The sequence below is a fragment of the Dryobates pubescens genome, chromosome 16, assembly GCF_014839835.1.
Source record: "Dryobates pubescens isolate bDryPub1 chromosome 16, bDryPub1.pri, whole genome shotgun sequence".
Taxonomy (NCBI): Eukaryota; Metazoa; Chordata; class Aves; order Piciformes; family Picidae; genus Dryobates; species Dryobates pubescens.
This window is the reverse complement of record NC_071627.1, coordinates 4,459,687-4,482,400: the sequence shown is the minus strand read 5'-3', so window position 1 is coordinate 4,482,400 and position 22,714 is coordinate 4,459,687.

Sequence of the window (22,714 nt, the reverse complement as noted above, 5' to 3'; positions counted from 1 at the left end):
AAACACAGGTTTGAGCATCCCGAGCTCCATTCCTCCACCAGAGCTCAGGGAGTGAATGCTGGGTTCTGAGAAAAGCAGATACGGCTCAAGGACACGCACCAGCCAAGAGGTTCAGATCCTGTCATTCTTTGGACAGAGAAGAGACAGACAGACTTTTCCAGGGATATTTGGAAAGCTCGAGTTCGACTCTTGCTGTACTCAAAGCATGACTTCAGTTACACTTTGAGACACGAGACAGAGAATTGGCAAGAGGAAGAAAAACAGCAGGTCCGGCTGAATCGCTGCCGTGACAAGGGCCACCTGCAGCTGTAGGCATCTCTGGGATGGAAAGTGACGCAGATCGGCTGGCTCAGGCTCCCGTCGACCGGGAAAGGACAGCCAGTCCCCTCCTGAAGAGCAGGAGAGCCCCGAGCTCCTGCTGTCGGATTTGTCTTCTTTCAAAGCGGGTCCTTCACGCCTCTTTAACGCAGTTTAGCGGTTAGAGCACGCTCAGAAAAGCCAAGGTCTGGTTGTAATGCCCTCTTCAACAGCTTTCATCATTCAGGTGTACCCTAATCGCCGACTGAGGGACTCCCCGTACCGGCCCCCACGCCTCCTTCAGCCCCGGGTAATGCCGGTGTAGAGGCCGGGAAGGAGCTAACCGGGTCCCTCACCGCCGAATGGCTTAGTCCTCGTTTCTGTATATTCCCTTTCAGCACCACGGAAAGCAACGGAGCCGGCTCAGAGAGCAAGGGGCGGACACCAAACCCGCCTCAGTGCTCGGGCAGCGATGGAGCCTCGGCTCCCGCCCCGCCGGTTCCTTGGGAAGCTGCTGGCGATGCCCGCTGCCCTGCACGCAACGGCGGCCGCCGCTCAGATGGAAGCAGGACCCGTCGCAGGACCACGCAAACCCCTTCTCCCCCACACGACCGGCCCCGGTGAGCCCGGCTCATGCGTCCTGACTCCGCTCAGCCGCCATCGCCGGCCCCGGTCAGAAAACGCATCAAAAAATAATAGCAACGAACCCACCCCCGGCCACCTGCAAACCGCTCCCAAGGCAGCGGGAGGGCGCGGAGCTGCTTCTTGGTCCCGGGACCCCCCAGCAGAGCCCGAGCTCCTCCTCCCCCCGTCCCCTCCCTCTCCTGCCGCCGGCGGAAGTACCCAGCAGCCTCTGCGCGCGCCGCGCCGCCCAGAACCGGGATCGTGCGCGGTGGCGGCATGGCAGGAGCCCCGCAGCCCCAACCCCGCAGCCCCGCAGCCCCAACCCTACAGCCCCGCAGCCCCAACCCTGCAGCCCCGCAGCCCCAACCCTGCAGCCCCGCAGCCCCAACCCTGCAGCCCTGCAGCCCTGCAGCCCGGGGCTCTCGGGAAGGGGGAAGCGGCGCCTTCGCCCGCGGGCAGCTGCCGCTGGGACGGGGCTGTACGTGTCCTGCCAGGCCGCCGGAGGTTGTTCCTTTCCTCCCGCCCGTGTCTGGTCGCTCCGGGTTTCGTCCCCAGCTGGCCTTTAGGCCGCAGTGGGGGTTATGTGAGCTCGTTGTTGTGTTTTTTTTTCACGGTGAAGTGTCTGAGGGGCAAGGTGCTCGAGGGGAGCCCACCCCTGGGTGCTGCGGACCGCTCCCGTCACGGAGTTAGCATAGAATCATGGAATGGTTTGGACTGAAGGTCCGTCTGGTGCGACGGTTTGGGTTGAAACTCCTTTGCAGTGATCAGGGACATCTTCGACTAGGTCAGGTTGCTTAGAGCACCGCCCAACCCTGACCTGGAATTGTTCCAGCGATGGAGCATCTACCACCTCTCTGGGCAACCTGTGCCAGTGTCTCACCACCCTCAGTGTGAAGATTCCTTCCTTCTATCTGGTCTAAATCTCCCCTTTTTTTTTAGTTTAAAGCCATCGCTCTTTGTCCTATCACATTGTTGTCCCTCGGGTGGGGTCGTTAGCCTGGTGTGTGTAGCGCCGATGTACACACAGAGCCCGGATTCTATTACCTATTTGCAGCTAAGGGCACACAAAGTGATTCACCTACGCGAGCACTGAATCACACAAATGCACATCTCGGGCTAGTAAATCCTTCCCACTTAATAGATATTAATTCATGTTCTAGTCCTTTACTGGTTACTCCATTCCTCACTTCTACTTAAAATAAAGAAATTAAAACCCAAGCCAACAACAACAAACCAAACCCAAACAAACAGAGGAGCATGCTCAAGAAGCGGGCTCTTCTTCAAGGAGGTATCTCAGGAGGTGTGTCCATTGGGTGTTAATCACATTATAATGAGCATCGTTCACACAATCACAGAATCACAGAAAAGGTCTGGCTGGAAGACACAAAGCTCATCCAGTCCAACCTTAGACCCAGCTTAGGGTCAATCCTAAACCATGTCCCTAAGCACCAGGTCCACAGCTGCTCAAACAGCTCCAGCAACTCCAGCACTGCCGTGGGCAGCCCCTTCCAATGTTTGAGAACCCTCTCAGGGAAGAAATATTTCTAGCATCCAGCCTCACCCTCCCCTGGTGCAGCTTGAAACCATTTCCTCTGCTCTTGTTGCTTGACACCAAGGAGAAGAGGCAGCCCCCTCCTCGCTCCTACCTCCCTTCAGTTGTAGAGAGCAATGAGTTCATCAATTTGTGAATCGCCACCAAATCCACCCTTTTTTGGGGGCCAAATTTATACGGTCTGTTTAGCAAGACCTCCTCTTTCGAGGCTTTTCTCATCTCCTTGTTTCCCGAGATTGTCTTTCAGCAATTATTCATTGTTTCTTAAGACTTACGGTCTTCCGACTGTCATTCATTCACTCCTACCCTTGACAGCAACAGGCCTCGCTAAAAAGTCTGTCCCCGACTTTCTTTTCACTCCCCTTAAGCACTGAGAATGTTTCCCCGGAGCAATATCCTCCAGCAATAAACATTTTGTCTATTCATGCTGCGAGGAGAGCTCGTGTGACAACCCCTCCACGCCCTCCAGCCTTCCTCAGTTAACATAACTGATATCTAGACGTTCGCAACAGCCCACAAGTCAACATTTTCCCCGGGGGACAGCGGACATCGAGACACGATGGTGGGCTGAAGGCTGGCTGCAGAGCCCGCCCCTTCTGCTGCCCAGCGCGGGGAGGAGCCGAGCTGGAAATCCTCTCTTCCTGGTCCGAGAAAAGACATCAGGCGCCGTTAGAGGTGAAGGACAAAAGCCTGGGAAATAGTATTTATGGGCGGCAATTAGCATTGATCCAGAGGAGAGGTGGGTGGGATCAGCTTCTTCACCCCGGGACTGAGGGCACAGGAGCCTTTGGTCCCTCACTACAGGAAGGATGTTGAGGTGCTGGAGCATGGCCAGAGAAGGGCAACAAGGCTGGTCGGGGGTTTTGAGCAAAAGTCCCATGAGGAGCGACTGTGGGAGCTAGGGTTGTTCAGCCTGAAGAAGAGGAGGTTGAGGGGAGACCTCATTGCTCTCTACAGCTCCCTGAAAGGAAGTTGGTGTGAGGAGGGGCTTGGTCTCTTCTCCCTAATATCAGGTGATAGAAGGAGAGGAAAGGGCCTGAAAATGTGCCAGGGGAGGTTCAGGTTGGATACTAGGAACAATTTCTTATTCATCGGGCACTAGAACAGGCTGCCCAGGGAAGTGGTGGAGTCACCATCCCTGGAGGTGTTTAAAAGACCTTTGGGTGAGGAGCTTAGAGACACGGTCTGAGAGCTGTGTATAGGGAGATGTTTGCTTAATGGTCTGAAGGTTTCTTCCAACCAGGAGATTCTGTGATTCTATATTTGGAAAGGATCCTGAAAGGGCTGCCCGACCCTGTGAGGCTGGACAGGTGATGCCCATGCCCTGCCTGAATGCCAGTTCCTTTTGCATCTCTGCAGGATCGTAGCCTGGGAGTAGGAGGCGACTCGCGTCTTATCCTACCCCGGGCACGCCGGGAGCTCGTCTGGCCGGGTCCCGTTGCCTTTCATTTGCTAAATTCATTCCCCAGACACCATTAGAGCCACACTCAGGAGCAGATGGTTCCCCTACGTACCGAGGTTCATCCCGAGCAGATTGGATACAATTTATTAATAACCCAACAGCTGCTGGGGCACTTCCCAGCTCAGATTATATTTCCTGATTGCTCAAATCCGGGCCGGGGGGGAGCTGCTCATTTATCTTCTGCCGCTCACCAGCACAGACCAGACAAGGAGGGAAAGGCTGAAATTCATGTCTCCTCCGCCCCGATCCTGTATTTAAGCATCCAGGATCTGAAGTAGGTCTGATGCCAGCCTTGGTTTATCATAAAATGGCTTGAATTGGAAGGGACCTTAAAGATCATCAACCCCTCTGCCGTAGGCACACCTCCCCACTAGCTCAGGTTGCTCAAATCCTCATCCAGCCTGGTCCTGAATGCTTCCAGGGAGGGGACATCCACAATTTCGCTGGGCAACCCGCTCCAGTATCTCACCATCCGCGCAGTAAAGAGCTTCTTCTCGGGGCTGCTTTGCTCCCCGTTGGGACGCTCCAGTGCTGCTCTCGGCGGCCGGGTTGGAAGCCGAGGTGCCTGGCTGCAGCCTGCCTCACCGGTGTCCGGCAGAGAGCGACATGTCGTGACTCGCAGTAAAACAGCAGGAGTCGCGATTTACGCCCTTTGTTTCCCAGGCTTATGCTAACTGGGTCGTGGAGAGCCAGGTTGCCTCTCCCCGGGCTGCTTTCTGAATGCTGGGGATCGCTGCATCAAGGCAAAATTGAAACAACCCCAGGAAGAAAACTGCCCTCAGCATGACCTCCCCCTCCACACCCAGCCTTGGGCAGTTCAGGCAGCAAGACAGGCAGAGCTGAGGACTGGTGGACCCTCACCTCCCTCCTAGACACAGGTTCTTCAGAGAGGAGGGGGATGTGCAGGCGGGGATGTACAGGGAGAAACTGCTTGAAACCCTGGGAGACCCTTCCCAGAACTAGATAAGATGCTCTGAGCTCCAGAAAAAAAGCCATCACAGACCTCTCAGCAATGCCATGTTCAATTTTAATGTATAAAATGGGTTTTTTCTTTGCTCTGTAGGGAGAAACACAAAAGCAGCAGGTTGTTTACACTACTGAATAAACTAACGGCAGGTCTCTGAGGGATCTTATGCAAACCACTTACCTTGAAACACAACCCCACGGGAAAGTGAGCTATGGAGAGATGCATGGTTAATGTTTTACATCTTCAGAGCAGCATGCAAGTGGCTGGCTCAGCACCAGCTAGCATTAGGTATCCAGAAGCTAAGGGCTGTGGTTGTATTATGGGAATCACAGAACTGTTTTGATTGGAAAAGACCTCTAAGGTCAAATGATTCCAGCTGTCAGCCTGACACCACCAGAGCCATTAAACCATGTCCCAAAGTGCTGTGTCCACCCACAACCACTGAATTGCCAGGGTTGGAAGGGACCTCATGGATCATCCAGTTCCAACCCCCCTGCCATGGGCAGGGACACCTCACACTACAGCAGGTTGCTCACAGCCACATCCAGCCTGGCTGCAAACACCTCCAGGCATGAGGCTGCCAACACCTCCCTGGGCAACCTGTGCCAGGCTCTCACCACCCTCATGGGGAACAACTTCTTCCTCACATCCAATCTCAATCTCCCCACTTCTAGTTTTGCTCCATCCCTCCCAGTCCTATCCCTCCCTGACACCCTACAAAGTCCCTCCCCAGCTTTCTTTAGTCCCTTTAGGATACTGGAAGGCCACAAGAAGGTCTCCTCAGAGCCTTCTCTTCTCCAAACTGAATAATCCCAACTCTCTCAGCGTGTCTCTATAGGAGAGGTGCTCACATGTGTAGAAGTCACTTGTAAGGTGTGAGAATAGAGCATTCAGGGTTAAAGCTTAGTGGAGCACCATGCAGGAGTTAACCCTGAAGAGTGAGGGCTTAAAGTAAGTCTTGAAGCTGCAGTTCAATTGTTAGAGTGAGAGTTTGGAGGGGAAGTGCATTTGTTGTTGGGATGCACACTGTGGAGTAGGTTTAAAATCAAACCAGGAAGCAGGGCAACCTTTTCTGCTCAGTGAGTGGCAGCTGGGCTCAGTAAAAGGCTCTCCACTCAGTGTGAATGCAGGTGAGAGACACTCTCAGCAATAACAGCAGAAGAATATTAAAGGCTGTTACATTTTTCATAGCTCCTGACATTTGCAATATAATTCCACTTCCTTGCCTTCTCCCCCTGCTCCCCATGCCCAGCAGAGTCAGCACAGGGGTGAATTTTCTTCCTTTCAGCCTCTGTAAATAAAGTGAGAGAATTATTGCAGTTGCAGGGGGTGGTGGGGGTGGGGGTGAAATGACTTCTTCCTCCTTGGTCTGCAGCAACAGGGAAGAACTGCATGAAATGGTCACTCAGGACCCTGCCGTGGAAAGGAGAATGAGAATGGGAGAGCTGGGGCTGTTAAGATGTGAGCACTGGGTGAAGGGGAGCTTGGCAATCATCAGAGGCTGAGCTCTTTGTGATTTCAGATGGAAACTATAAGAAAGGATCAGAGAATCACAGAATTGTGGGGGTTGGAAGGGACCTCTGGAGCTCACCCAGTCCAACCTCCCTACTCCAGCAGGGCACCCACAGCAGCTTGCCCAGGAGAACAGTGGCCAGGGTGGGGGTTGGAAGCTCTCCAGAGAAAGAAACTCCACAACCTCTCTGGGCAGCCTGCTCCAGGCCTCCAGTACCCTCTCACCAAACAGCTTTCTCCTCCTGTTCAGGTGGGACCTCCTGGCTTCCAGTGTGTGCCCACTGCCTCTTGTCCTGTGCCTGGGTACCACTGACAAGAGTCTGGCCCCAGCCTCTTGCCCCCCAGCCTTTAGCTGCTGTTGAACATTGCTCAGATCCCCTCTGGGGCTGCTCTGCTCCAGGATCAACCTCCCCAGGGCTCTCAGCTTTTTGTCCTCACAGAGATGCTCCAAGGTCCCTCATCAGAGGGGAGGTGGGGAGCAAGGGCTTGTGGGGCAGCTTTTCAAAGTAGGAAAAATTGGTCCCTAAAATTGATTCTAAGCAGGTAGAGTCATGATGGGATGCAGGGTCAGCCTTGGGGGGGTGCCTTGTGCAGTTTGACAGGAAGGCAGTGTCCAGTAGGGCTAGAGAAGTTCTTCTCCCCCTCTACTCTGCCCTGGTAAGACCACACTTGCAGTATTGTGTCCAGTTTTGGGCTCCCCAGTTCAAGACAGAGACCTGCTGGAGAGAGTCCAAGGGAGAGCCATGAGGATGATTAGGGGATTTGAGCATCTCCCCTGTGAAGAGAGACTGAGAGCCCTGGAGCTGTTTAGTCTGGTGAAGAGAAGGCTGAGAGGGGATCTGATCAATGTCTATCAGTATCTGAGGGGTGGGTGTCAAGTGTAGGGGGTCAAGCTCTTTTGGGCGGTGCACAGTAATGGGACAAGGAACAATGGATACAAACTGGAGCAGAGAAGGTTTCAGCTCAACATGAGGAGAAAGTTCTGCACAGTGAGGGTGACAGAGCTCTGGAGCAGGCTGCCCAGAGAGGTTGTGGAGTCTCCTTCCCTGGACACATTCATTCTGGATGCTTTCCTGTGCAGACTACCCTGGGTGATCCTGCTCTAGCAGGGGGGGTTGGACTGGATGATCTCCAGAGGTCCCTTCCTACCTCTAATGTTCTGTGATTCCCTTCACAAAAGCTGTCTTGAGGTACAAATCTGGGGCAAATCTCTGCCTACATTGCAGGCAGAAATGCCTCTTCTTGGTCACACCACAGCCTTAGCTAAAACCTCTCCTCAATGCCTTATATTCCCCTGAATCCCAGTGTTTAAGGTTAGGTAGTGGCTGTTTTATTGAGTTCTCTAAGTTCTGCCCATTTTGATTCCTTCTTTCTGTAACAACTATAAATATTATCCCATGGCTGAAATTCATGAAGGATCCTGGGCTGCATTCAGAGGAGTGTGGCCAGCAGATCCAGGGAGGTTCTCCTCCCCCTCTATTCTGCCCTGGTGAGACTTCACCTGGAATATTGCATCCAGCTCTGGGCTCCCCAGTTGAGGAGGGACAGGGATCTGCTGGAGAGAGTCCAAGGGAAGGCTACAAGGATGCTGAAGGGCCTGGAGCACTGCCTGGTGAGGAGAGGCTGAGAGCCCTGGGGCTGTTTAGTCTGGAGAGGAGAAGGCTGAGAGGGATCTGATCAATGTCTATCAAGATCTGAGTGCTGGGGGTCAAGAGGGAGGGGACAGGCTCTGCTCAGTTGCTCCCTGTGATAGGACAAGAGGCAATGGACATGAACCATATGAACAGGGAGGTCATTCTCCCCCTATATGCTGCACTGGTTAGGCCACATCTTGAGTCCTGTGTCCAGTTCTGGGCCCCTCAGTTTAGGAAGGAGGTTGACTTGCTGGAAGGTGTCCAGAGAAGGGCAACAAAGTTGGGGAGGGGTTTGGAACACAGCCCTGTGAGGAGAGGCTGAGGGAGCTGGGGTTGCTTAGCCTGGAGAAGAGGAGGCTCAGGGGTGACCTTATTGCTCTCTACAACTACCTGAAGGGAGGTTGTAGCCAGGCAGGGGTTGGTCTCTTCTCCCAGGCAGTCAGTACCAGAACAAGAGGACACAGTCTCAGGCTGCACCAGGGGAGGTTTAGGTTGGAGGCTAGGAAGAAGTTCTATACAGAGAGAGTGATTTCCCTTTGGAATGGGCTGCCTGGGGAGGTGGTGGAGTCACCATCACTGGAGGTGTTCAGGAGGAGACTTGATGGGGTGCTTGGTGCCACAGGTTAGTTGTTTAGGTTGGTTGGATTGGTTGATAGGTTGGACATGATGATCTTGAAGGTCTCTTCCAACCTGGTCTATTCTATTCTGTTCTGTTCTATTCTACTCTATTCTACTCTATGCTATGCTATTCTATTCTATTCTATTCTATTCTATTCTATTCTATTCTATTCTATTCTATTCTATTCTATTCTATTCTATTCTATTCTATTCTATTCTATTCTATTCTATTCTATTCTAACTCCAGCACAGGAGGTTCCACCTCAACAGGAGGAGGAACTTCTTTACTATGAGGGTCACAGAGCACTGAACAGGCTGCCCAGAGAGGTTGTGGAGTCTCCTCTGGAGACTTTCAAGACCCCTCTGAAGACTTTCAAGACCCCTCTGAATGTGTTCCTGTGTGACCTGGGCTGGATTCTGAGGTCCTGCTCTGGCAGGGAGGGTTGGACTCAATGGTCTCTGGAGGTCACTTCCAACCCCTAACACCCTGGGAGCCTGGGATCCTCTGATCCTGTGATCCTGAGCATTGCCATGGAGAAGCACTTGGATCTGCTCCAGCAGCACCAAAATCACACAGGCAGCCTGATGCTTGTGAGGTGGGAGACTAAAAGGCCAGGGCAGGCAGCAGAGCCTGAGTGGTGTGCAAGTCAGGGTTAAGCCCAGGGTACAGCCAGACTTTGTGATGCTGCTGGAGAGCTCCGAGGGAGGGAAGCAGCCTTCGGTTTCCTTGGTAGCTGTGCAGGGCCTGACACTGGGCTGCACGCTGTAAGCAAATGTGATGCAAAGATGGAAGTGCCTGAATTGCCTCCTTTCTTCCCGTGGCCAAAACAATCTGTCCACCTCCTAGGGCTTGAGGAAAGGGAAAAGCTGTGACCACAGACTCACGGAGTAGCTGTGTTTGGAGGAGATCTCTGGACAACATCGAGTCCGCTCCCCTCTGCTCGGAGCAGGCTGTGCAGGGCTGAGTCCAAGGCAGAGATTTTCCCCTGTGTTGGTTTCTTTGGCATCAGTTTTCAGCACTTGGAAGCTGGAGCAGTGGATTTGTCTGAGGAGTTTTGCTTGCTTTGTTTTCTTGGAGCTATGTCTGCACATCAGTCTTGTTTTGGGAAGCCTTTCTGTGCTCATGAGCTGAAAACTGTTCTCTGTCTGTGTCAAGCCTGCTGCTCTCTGCTCATCTTTAAGGCAACAAGCAGCTGTCTGCATGCCAAAAGGGTTTTCTTCCTGAACAAACCCCAACCATAAAGCTGCAGGCAATCCAGTTAAGCCCAGGAGTGAGAGCCCCACAGGCCCAGCCTAGAAAACACTGGAAGCTGCATCTCCTCTGCCTCTACTCTGCCCTGGTGAGACCTCATCTTGAGTATTGGGTTCAGGTTTGGGCTCCCCAGTTCAAGAAGGACAGGGATCTGCTGGAGAGGGTCCAACAGAGGGCTACAAGGATGATTAGGGGACTGGAGCACTGCCTGGTGAGGAGAGGCTGTGAGCCCTGGGGCTTTTTAGTCTGGAAAAGAGAAGACTTAGAGGGGATCTAATAAATGTTTATCAATATCTGAGGGCTGGGTGTCAGGAGGGAGGGGACAGCCTCTGCTCACTTGCTCCCTGTGATAGGACAAGGAGCAATGGATGTAAGCTGCAGCACAGGAGGTTCCACCTCAACACAAGGGGGAACTTCTTTACTGTGAGGGTCACAGAGCACTGGCACAGGCTGCCCAGAGAGGTTGTGGAGTCTCCTTCCCTGGACACTTTCAAGGCCCATCTGGATGTGTTCCTCTGTGACCTGAGTTACATTCTATGGTCCTGCTCTGGCAGAGGGGCTGGACTCAATGATCTGTTTAGGTCCCTTCCAGCCTCTGACATCCTGGGATGCTGTGATTGATACTTAATTTACCACCTAAATAAATAAATACATCAAGCCCTAAGCACCATGAGGTTTATCAGGGAAACAAAAAGTAGTGCAGATTAGCAGCCCCTTCCTCCTCACTTGGAACTCAGGAGGCATTCTGGGGGGTGAGAGCACTGAAGCCTGACTCACAGTTTCAGCACTGGCAGCAAACCCAGATGCTGAGGTTCACTGAATTTTGCTACCTAGAGAATACCAGGGAGTGCAGATTTCCATCAGCCACTCTGGTTGGACTTGCAGCATGGACACCTGACCCTGATCATAGAGTCCTAGAATGGGTTGGGTTGAAAGGGGCCTTCAAGATCATCCAGTTCCAACCCCCTGCCATGGGTGTAGACACCTCCCACCAGCCCAGGGTGCTTAAGGCTTCATCCAGCCTGGCCTTGAACACCTCCAGGCAGGAGGCAGCCACAGCCTCCCCGGGCAGCCTGTTCCAGAATCTCATCACTCTCACAGTAAAGAACTTCTTCCTCCTCTCCAGTCTCAGCCTCCCCTCTCCCAGCTCAAAGCCATTGTCCCTTGTTCTGGCATTCTCAGCCCTTGTCCAAAGTCTCTCCCCAGGTCTCCTGGAGCCCCTTCAGGTACTGGAGGGCTGCTCTAAGGTCTAATTCATTTTTGTTCTCTTCAGCTTTTCAGTCTTTTTGGGGCAGAGGTACATCCAGACCCACCCCACATGAAGAACAGAGGCTTCTGAGGAGATCTGCTGTCTCTGGTTCTTGCCCAGGGCCTGGGTCTCATAGAATCACAGAATGGTCTGGGTTGGAAAGGACCTCCAAAGCTCAACCCAGTCCAACCCCTCTGCAGTCAGCAGGGACATCCTCCACTAGATCAGGTTGCCCAGAGTCCTGTCCAGCCTCACCTGGAATATCTCCAGGCATGGGGCCTCAACCACCTCCCTGGGCAACCTGTTGCAGTGTTTCACCACTCTCATAGTGCAGAATTTGTTCCTAACATCCAATCTAAACCTGCTGTGCTCTAGTTTGAAGCCATTGCCCCTGGTCCTGTCCCTGTAGGCCTTTGGGGACAGTCTCTCTCCGTCCTTCTTGTATCCCCTTCAGGTACTGGAAGACTGTTAGGCCTCTTGGAGCCTTCTCTTCTCTCCCAGCTCCCTCAGCCTATCCTCACACCAGAGCTGCTCCAACCCCCTGATCATTTTTGTAGCTCTCCTCCAGACCTGCTCCATCAGGTCCAAAGTGCTCCCTGTGGCCAAAGTGCTCCCTGAAAAGCTGTAGCTTGAGGGTTTCTGCAGCTGCTTTATTTGTTCCCAGGGGCATCAGGCAATGATGTTCTCCCAGTTTTGTTTTCTAATACAACCTCCTAGCCAGGCTTAGTCATAGAATCATAGAATGGGGTTGGAAAGGACCCACAGAAAGGTGTTGGGAGGGACACATAGAATGGGGTTGGAAGGTACATATAGAATGATAGGGATTGGAAGAGATCCATAGAATGGGGTTGGAAGGGATCCATAGAATGGGGTTGGAAGGGATGCCATAGAATGGGGTTGGAAGGGATGCCATAGAATGAGGTTGGAAGGGATCCATAGAATGGGGTTGAAAGGGATCCATAGAATGGGGTTGGAAGGGATCCATAGAATGGGGTTGAAAGGGACACACAGAATGGAGTTGGAAGAGATCCATAGAATGGGGTTGGACATACACAAAGAATGGGGTTGGAAGAGATCCATAGAATGGGGTTGGAAGGTACCCATTAGAATGTGGTTGGAAGGTACACGAAGAATGGGGTTGGAAGGGATCCATAGAATGGAGTTGGAAGGGATCCATAGAATGGAGTTGGAAGGGACCCCATAGAATGGAGTTGGAAGGGATCCATAGAATGGAGTTGGAAGGGACCCCATAGAATGGAGTTGGAAGGGATCCATAGAATGGAGTTGGAAGGGACCCCATAGAATGGAGTTGGAGGGGATCCATAGAATGGGGTTGGAAGCAACACATAGAATATGGTTGGAAGGGACACACAGAATGATAGAGGTTGGGACACATGGAATGGGGTTGGAAGGAACCCATAGGATGAGTTTGGAAGAGACACACAGAATGGTATTGGAAGGTACACACAGAATGGGGTTGGGAGGGACACACAGAATATAGTTGGAAGGGATGCTATAGAATGGGGTTAGAAGGGATCCATAGAGTGGGTTGGAAGGCACACATAGAATGGGGTTGGAAAGGACTCATAGAATGGGGCTGGAAGGGACACACAGAATGATAGGGGTTGGAAGGGACCCCATAGAATGGAGTTGGAAGGGACCCCATAGAATGGAGTTGGAAGGGATACACAGAATGGGGTTGGAAGGTACTCACAGAATGATAGGGGTTGGAAGGGACCCCATAGAATGATAGGGGTTGGAAGGGACCTCATAGAATGGGGTTGGAAGGGATACACAGAATGGGGTTGGAAGACACTCACAGAATGATAGGGGTTGGAAGAGACCCCATAGAATGATAGGGGTTGGAAGGGACACTGAGACTGGGGTTGGAAAGGACACATAGAATGATAGGGGTTGGAAGGGACACTGAGACTGGGGTTGGAAAGGACACATAGAATGATAGGGGTTGGAAGAGACCCCCCCCATAGGATGGGATTGGAAGGGATCCATAGAATGGGATTGGAAGGGACTCATAGAATGGAGTTGGAAGAGACCCATAGAATGGTATTGGAAGGTACACATAGGATGGGATTGGAAAGGGCACATAGAATGCTAGGGGTTGGAAGGGACATATAGAATGGGGTTGGAAAGGGCACATAGAATGCTAGGGGTTGGAAGGGACATATAGAATGGGGTTGGAAAGGGCACATAGAATGCTAGGGGTTGGAAGGGACATATAGAATGGGGTTGGAAAGGGCGCATAGAATGCTAGGGGTTGGAAGGGACATATAGAATGGGGTTGGAAAGGGCACATAGAATGCTAGGGGTTGGAAGGGACATATAGAATGGGGTTGGAAAGGGCACATAGAATGCTAGGGGTTGGGAGGGACACATAGAATGGGGTTGGAAAGGGCACATAGAATGCTAGGGGTTGGAAGGGACATATAGAATGGGGTTGGAAAGGGCACATAGAATGCTAGGGGTTGGAAGGGACATATAGAATGGGGTTGGAAAGGGCACATAGAATGCTAGGGGTTGGGAGGGACATATAGAATGGGGTTGGAAGGAACACATAGAATGGGGTTGGGGCATAAAATGATAGAGGTTGGAAGGGATACATAGAATGATAGGGGTTGGAAGGGACACATGGAATGGGGTTGGAAGGGACCTCTGGAGATCCTCGAGTCCCCTCCTGCCTTTCCCACTTTGCCTGTTCCCCTGAAGCCCCCACAGAGAGCAGAGCCCCAGTCTCAACCACGAGCTCGCTATGCAAAGGCAGAATTTATATTTCACTCCTTTGCCTCTGCTATTGGTTTCACAAGTGATTGCTCATCAGAAACCAATTACCCTAGAAAGGCTTGGGTTTGGGTCCCCACTGATGCTGGCAGGATGAATAGCCTCATTTACAGTCTCTCAACTGGAAAACAAAAAGTAATGATAATATTAAAAAAAGAAATAAAAAATAAAAGGAAGAAGAAGGGGGGGGGGGGGGGGGAATAAAAAAGAAGAAAGTCTGAAGTCTTTTCTAATTCTCTCTGCCTCCATTGTAATTCACAAGAAAATTAAACTAATAACTCTCTCTGTGAGAGCGTTATGCAGATGCCAGGAGTCAGGGCTGAATGGATGGAACTATCCCAGGCAAAAAGTCCCCAGGGAAAGAACCTCGGAGCAGACAATGGTTATGCCTTGCAAGATCCAGAGCTCCTCCAGCAAGGCAATCTATGCAGGGAGGAGGCTGCTTCATTTTGCTTTCTTCTTTCTTCTCCCCCCCCCCACCTCCCCCTACCTCCCCTCCTTCCCCCCCCATCTCCCCCTCCCCTCCTTCCCCCCCATCTCCCCCTCCCCTCCTTCCCCCCCATCTCCCCCTCCCCTCCTTCCCCCCTTTCTCTTTTTTTTCTCCACCTGAACTCCACCTGCAGGCAGCAGAAAGGAAAAAAAAAAAATTTGCCATGATTTCTTGCTGGGCTCATTCTCATTTTCCACTCCATCTCAATTCCCTGTTTGGCTCTAAAGGTCCTCTGTGAAGAAAATTCCCTGTGCCAAGAGAATCAAGCTGTTCGCAAGTGGCTCCCGGAGTGGTCTTTCTTCCTCGTTCCTTCAGCAGTGCCTCACTAGCCAGAGAGACCTGAGGGAGTCACAGGCTCACAGCTTGGTAGGGGTTGGAAGGGACCTCTGGAGATTATCCAGCCCAACCCCCCCCCCCCCTTCCTGCCAAAGCAGGGTCACCTAGGGCAGGTCACACAGGGGCACATCCAGATGTGTCTTGAATGTCTCTAGGGAAGGAGACTCCACAACCTCTCACGGAGACATGAAAGTCCCTGTGGTGCTCCCAGGCTCTGTGCTGTGATTTGTCCCTGCAGCCCAGATCCAAGTTTTTTATTTCTTTCTCATCTTTCTAAAGAAGATGCAACATCAAAACAAAGGCTGTAACCTGCCTCTGCTGCTTTCCAAGACAGGAGGAGCAGAAATCACAGAATCATGTTAGAGGCTGGAAGGGACCTCAAAAGCTCATCCAGTCCAACCCCACTGCTAGAGCAGGAGCACCTGGAGCAGATCACACAGGAACACCTCCAGGAGGGTTTTGAGTATCTCCAGAGAGGGAGACTCCACAACCCCCCTGGGCAGCCTGCTCCAGGGCTCTGTCACCCTCCTGTTTCCATGGAACCTCTTATGCCTCAGCTTCCACCACTGCCCCTTGTGCTGTCCTTGGGCATCCCCCAGCAGAGCCTGGCTCCAGCCTCTGGGCACTCACCCTGCATATCTTTAGCACCAGCAATGAGGTCACCTTTCAAGGCTCCTCCTCTCCAAGCTACAGAGCCCTCAGCTCCCTCAGGCTCTCCTCATAAGGAAGATCTTCTACTCCCTGAATCATCTTTGTGGCTCTGTGCTGCCCTTTTTCTAGCAGTTCCCTGAGGTCCTTCTTGAACTGAGGGGCCCAGAACCTGGGCACAGTATTTCAGCTGTGGCCTCAGCAGGGCAGAATAGAGGGGGAGGAGAACCTCTCTTGACCTATTCACCACAGGCCTTCTAATCCACCCCAGGATGGCATTGGGCCTCTTGCCACAAGAGCACATTGCTCATCTCCTAACTCCTCCCTGCAAGACTGACTGCAGGGCTGGTGAGCCCTGGATAACCCAAGTAGATCCCCCCTGGTTTTCAAACACAAGAGGGCTCAGTAGACACAAGCACAGCAGGTAGGATGGATTTGTCCCAGCTGGGTGCTGGTGGCGTTGTGCCTCATGTGGGTAAGATGGAGAGGACAGAATTTCCCTGGGGAATTGGCAGTTTGCAGCACAGGATCCCTCATGGATTCACACAAAGAATCCACACAAAGCCTGGGACAGAAAGGGATGCCTGGAAGTGATGGGGTCAAAGTAGGGACAGATTCTGATCCAACCTCACTAGGAAAATCGAAGCAGAAAATAGAGCATGAGGCTGGACCCCCCCAGTGCCAGGAGGAGCAATTTGAAGCCTGCTCAAGTCCCACAAGGACGTGGCCAGCATGGTGAGTGCCACCTGACAGGCACTGAGGGAGCTAGATGTGGCACGAGGCCCAAGGAGCCAAAGGGATTCTTGAGGAACATAGGAGAAGGATCCAGCCCCTGCTGTAGATCTCCTGTAGGCTGGGGCAGCTAGCAGACTGGTTTGCAGGGGAGGGTTTTGGTAAGCAAACTGAACAGAGCAGCTCCTGGCAACAGGAAAATGAAGCTCGAGTTTGGGGAACTGATTCCAGGATTAGGTTCCTGAAGTTTGCTCTTCTAGGGGAGACTCAAAGCAAATAGCAAACAGCAAATGTGGTTCCTCTGGGCTCTGACAGAATGCCACTGGCAGACAGGGGCTGGGGGTGTAGGACTTTACCTCCACGTGTGGTAAATGATATTAAAAGCAGTTCAAGGAGGAGGCTGGGGATGAAAGGAAACCTTCAGCTGGGATTCAGCCCCAGGTCAGACTCTTTACCTTTAGATCACAGAATCACAGAATGGTTTGGGTTGGAAAAGGCCTCTGAGGTCATCCAGTCCAGCCATCAGCCCAGCCTCACCATGGCCACCAAACCATGGCCCCAGGTGCCATGGCCACAGGGTTCTGGAACACCTCCAGGCATGGGGACTCCACCACTTCCCTGGGCAGCCTGTGCCAATCCCTGACCACTCTGGGAGCAAAGAAATTTTTCCTCATGTCCAACCTAACCCTGACCTGGCACAAATTCAGGCCATTTGCTCTCCTCTCACCTGATCCTAGGGAGCAGAGCCCAACCCCCACCTCACTGTAGCCTTCCCTCAGGGAGCTGTAGAGAGCAATGAGGTCTCCCCTCAGCCTCCTCCAGACTAACCAACCCCAGCTCCCTCAGCTGCTCCTTCCCAGCCCTGTTCTCCAGACCCTTCTTAAACTTTGTTGCTGTTCTCTGGACCTGGGCATAAAAAAACCTATACCTGGGTGGCTATGTTCCTTCTGTCCTCAGGGAGCTTTGGAGATGGAATCAGTACAGACTGAACAACTGCAGAGCAAGAGCAGCAATGAAGCAGGTGTGAATAAGGACAAGCATTTGACAGGAAAATGAATCCTAGAGCCCTCAGCTGTCACCTTGTAAGCAATTTTGTGTTGGCTGTGAGATGCCCACCTGGAGTACTGCATCCAGCTCTGGTGCCCCCAGCACAAGAAGGATCTGGAGCTGCTGGAGCAGAGGAGGCCACAAAAATGGCCAGAGGGCTGGAGAGCCTCTGCTGTGGGGAAGGCTGGGAGAGTTGAGGATGCTCAGCCTGGAGAAAAGAAGGCTCCAGGCAGAACTAGGAGCAGCCTTCCAGTACCTGAAGGGCTCCAGGAGAGCTGGGGAGGGACTTTGGACAAGGGCTGGGAGTGCCAGGATGAGGGAGAATGGCTTTGAGCTGGGAGAGGGCAGATTGAGACTGGAGATGAGGGAGAAATTCTTGGTAGTGAGGGTGGGAGACACTGGTACAGGATGCCCAGGGAGGCTGTGGCTGCCCTCTCCCTGGAGGTATTCCAGGCCAGGATGGATGAGGCCCTGAGCAGCCTGGGCTGGTGGGAGGTGTCCCTGCCCATAGCAGGACATTGCAGCTGGATGACCTTTAAGGTCCCAAACCATTCTATCAATCCATGAAATATGGATATGGACTGTAGAGGAGCCTCATCAAACCACCCAAGCTTCCTTGGGATGCTGGAGTCTGACCTAACCTCTGACTTTCCAGGTAGACTTGGGCTGAGGGAGTCCCTCTTCAGAGATGTGTAGTGGTGTTGCTCTCTGCACCACGGTGACCTCCAGTGCTTTTGAGAGGAAGATTTGGATACAGATATCCAGTGATTCACTGTAACACAACAGATTCAGACAGCTCATCTCTCCTCTTGGGTTCACACAGCAATTTAACCCCAATTCTGCTGCCTGCCATCCAGCCTCCTATCACACAGTCTCTGCCTCCTGGCCTATCAGCAACCTTCCTCACGCTCATCATCATTTTCCTGACTGATGGCTGCTTTCCCTTCTCCTCTGTCCTTTGTAGGAGTCTGATTTATTTTTTCTGTGCAGGGCAAATGGAAGATAAGACATTTCTAGAGCTCATTAATGATATTTTCTGTGGTAGGCATTACTGGGATCATAGAACTGTCAGGGGTGGGAGGGATCTCAAGGATCATCCAGTTCCAACCCCCCTGCCATGGGCAGGGACACCTCACACTACAGCAGGTTGCTCACAGCCACATCCAGCCTGGCCTTCAAAACCTCCAGGGATGAGGCTTCCACCACCTCCCTGGGCAACCTGTGCCAGGCTCTCACCACCCTCATGAGGAACAACTTCTTCCTCACATCCAATCTGAATCTCCCCACTTCTAGTTTTGCTCCATCCCCCCCAGTCCTATCACTCCCTGACACCCTACAAAGTCCCTCCCCAGCTTTCTTGTAGCCCCTTTCAGGTACTGGAAAGCCACAATAAGGTCTCCTTGTAGCCTTCTCCTCTCCAGACAGAACCACCCCAACTCATTCAATCTGTCTCCATAGGAAATGAACAGATTTGATGTGAAGAGCCTCAGTGGCCCTCCTGGGACCCTTTGCTCTCTCTTTCTTCCTTCCTTCCAACGCGATCTGTTTGCTTGCTTGCTTGCTTGCTTGCTTTCCTTTCACCTGTTGTTACAGGCATTCCTAGCCCTGCATGTAAGCAGCTAACCTCCCCACAGCTGCCTGCAGATCCTCTGGCTGCCTTGCTGATGGTTGGCTGCACAAATGCTCTCTTGCTCAACCCATTTCACGTGAACTTGTTTGCCCTGCTCGCCGCCGTCGGAGAGCCGCTGCTGAATGCCGAGAGCTGAAATCAAAACTGCTGCCATTGTTTAAAACACTGCCAAACCCCCCCCCCCCCCCCCCCCAACAAAACCCAACCCAAATCATTTATTCAAATGGGAGCTTTGTAAATGATTGAATTTCGTGGCAAGGGGAATCATTAGTCAAAGTGCATCCTGCACTAAGAGGTCATATTTAATTTATATCCCAAGCCTTCCTTCCCGCTCTCGTGGCCCAGCGTGTCATGAGTTATTCAATACACAAAGGTGTCTCCTCCTGGCTCACGATAATTAAGCTGATTAAGTCATATTATCACTAACAAGGAGCATTCCTTCCAGTCCAGCGAGCGCTGCCAACAGGCTCAGTGACATTTCCACCACTTAGGCTGCAAATGCATCGCAGGCAAAGTGGGGAGGCAAAAGCTTCGCTTAGCCCTGGCCTCTTCCTTCAGCTGCTCTCTGTGGAGGAGCTGGCAATGGATGCTTTCAGAGCAGTAAAGGGGGAAGGGGAAAAAAAACAAACAACAAACCAACCAACCAACCAACCAAAAGGAAAAACAAGCAAACAAAACCCCAACAAGAAATAAAACCCCAAACAAACAACCAGAACCACAAAAGGAGTAAAGGAGCAGGGAAAAATCAGCCTGTAACAGCCACCCAGACCATTTTTCAGCCTTGCACAGGCTAAATTATTATGACAAAAGCTAAAGGATAATTATTTCTGCAGAGCAGCTACTGAGATGATGATAAACAGAATGAAAAAAAGGGAAGCAGGAGGATGGGATCCAGCCAAGAACTGCAGGGAGCTCACCAGGGTATGCCCAGGGGGAGAGGTAAGACACTGAGGCAGGCTGAAAAGAAAGCAGGATGGGCCCTGAGCCTGTCTTGGGGAAATGAAGGATGTTCCAGCATCATCTTGAGGAGAGGGAGAGGGAGAGGGAGAGGGAGAGGGAGAGGGAGAGGGAGAGGGAGAGGGAGAAGGAGAAGGGAGAGGGAGAGGGAGAGGGAGAAGGGGGAAGGGAGAGTGGAAGGATAAGGGGAAGGGGAAGGGGAAGGGGAAGGGGAAGGGGAAGGGGAAGGGGAAGGGGAAGGGGAAGGGTAAAGGGTAGGGGAAGGGGAAGGGGAAGGGTGAAGGGAAAAGGGGAAAGGGGAAAGGGGGAAAGGGAAAAGGGGGAAGGGGAAAAGGGGGAAGGGGGAAGGGGGAAGGGGGAAGGGGGAAAGGGGAAGGGAGAAGGGAGAAAGGAAAAGGGAGAAGGGAGAAGCTTAACACCTTTGGTGTCTGTAATTAACCACTGAGTGCCACAGACTTCCAGCCCTCCGAGGTCAGTGTGCAGACTTGGACTGGTCCCCATGGATTTTAGCTCTGTCCTGGTGCCACTGAGCCCTCTGGGGAGCTGAGCCTGCTTGCATTCCTGGCTCTCCCCAGCCTAACCTGACTTCACTCAGAGCTCTGTGTCCCTTGGGGGGGCTTCACTGGCTGCTGAGTCCTCGCACTGCAGACTGGAGTTGAGCTGAGCATCAGCCCCTCTGGGTCTTTCCCTCTGGCCTCTTTTCTCTCTCTGTCTCTGGATTCATTTTGTCTCTCTGTGGTAGAGGCTTTCAAGTCATTACAGAGCTGTAAGTGATGTTTCCATCCAAAGAGTCTATTCAGCAAGAGCACAAAACCCCTCTCTCGCCCGGGTGCCCAGCAGCACTACGTGCCTGCCTAGCATGGCCTGCAGCACTTTGCAGCCATCCTCACCACATGGCAGCTTTCCTGCTGCTGTGGAAGCAAATCTCAAGCTGGCTGGAGGGTCCCTGAAAGCCAGATTTGCCTCTGGATCTCTGCTGGAAGGTATGAAAGGGGCACAGGGAAAGCGTGCTGGGTAGTGTGCCGTGCCCAGTGCATTACCAGAGTACAGAAAGCAGCTAATGCTCATGAGCTGTGCAGGAGGGTAAGCACAGGAAGAGCTGGAGACATAACAGGTTGCAGGGCAAAGACCTTGCATTTTTAACGACCCCCCTGCCCCTGGGGGGGGAACCTTCAAAAGAGATCTCATCTATGAGCTGTACAGTTCTGCCCAGGTGTGCCCTTTGAAGAAGGGGCAGTGGTGTGGTTCAGGAGGTGCTGCCTGCCCTACAGCAAGTGCCTTTGATTGCCCTTTGTGTCAATACTGGGCATCAGCAATAAAGATTGAAACCAAGCTCTTGTCAGGGCAGGATTTCCTTCAAGGAAGCCAGGGAGGTTGTGGTGTCTCCTTCTCTACAGGCTTTCACTACCCATCTGGATGCATTCCTGTGGGACCTGTTCTAGGTGACCCTGCTCTGGCAGTGGGCTTGGAGTGGATGATGTCTGGAGGTCCCTTCCAACCCCTAACATTCAGAAGCCAAAACAGATCCTCGGGGAGTGTGAGGTGTTGGGAGCTGGGCTGGGTGATGTGTTGACCCTCAAAGCCCTTTGGAGGAGGCCTGACCTGAACATGCAGACCTGAGGATCAGTAAGATGTGCAGATCTCTCTGTGTGTATCAGTCTCATCTCCTGGGCTGAAGATGACCAGGGGTGATGGAGAGGAGAGGGAGGCCATTTACTGAGCATCAGTGGAGTCTTAGTAGCAGGGATTAAGAAAACGCCAGGCAAATACACTGGAGAGTGAGACACTCACAGGGAGGTGGCAAAAGCTGCCTGCTTAGCTGCTCAGCTCCACGGCTGTGCACAGAAAGGGATGCCAAGTGTCACTTTCAAATGGCTTTGGGGATCAGTTCTGAGATCAGCTTCCCTTTGGGAATCTGTTTTGAAGTCCCAGCTCCACGTGTCTGTTTGGATCCCATGAAGCATGTGTCCGGATGCTCTTGCTGTGAGAGCTAAACCACAGCTAAGGGCTTGGCCCTGCTGCACAAGGGCTGGAGCTGAGCTCCTTGTGGACCTCAAGACCTGTCCTGGGACCAGCACTACCTGCAAAGGGCAGGGAAAACACTGCCAGGACTAATTTGGCAGAGGCAGCCGCTTGCTGCCCTGCAGGGAGTCGTCTCCATGTGATGCTTTTATTACTTCTTGAGGCTGTTATTCATTCTATTGTTTCACTTCACATAATCCTCTTGTTCTGAAGCAGTGAAACAGGCTCCTGCTGTACAGAGAGCCCAGGCTGGGGCTCTCTGGGCTTCTTTTTGGGGTTTTTTTTTTCACCCTTAACACTCTTAGAGGCCACTGAAGAATGCACTTGGCAGCATCAAATCCTTCATCCCACCCCTGAATTGCGACAGGGGGCATTTCATCTGTGCACAGGCAGGCAGCTGGCAGCTGGGACTGAAGTCACCAGAAGAAGCCAGGTCCTTTTCGTGTCCAAAGCACCGCACTCCTGGGTCCCTGACTCCCATGGGGCTCCTTTGAGCGTTCCCTGCCCCCTGCTCCCACCGAGGAGCACATCACCCACTCGAGGGCAAGGACTTTCCTGGGTTAATCCCAACAGCCACATTGCAGCCTCCCCAAGGCAGCCAGGGAGCAAGCAGGGGGTAGGAGGAGGACAGCCACAGAGTGGCCACCTCAGGACTTCATCTGAGGCAACACCAGAGCCCTCACCAAGTGAGGAGCCAGCCCACCAGCAGGCACAGTCTTGCCTTTTCCAAGGCAGTTGGTCCCTATGCCTGGCACACATCCAGGTTATCTCTGTGACTCCTGAGGCCAGCTGGTGGGTGGTGAGCATCCAGGGGAAAGCTTAAATGAGCCATGGAAAGCAATGCACAACAACAAGTCAGTGCTGCCAGATCCAGCCCCCTCTCCCCAGC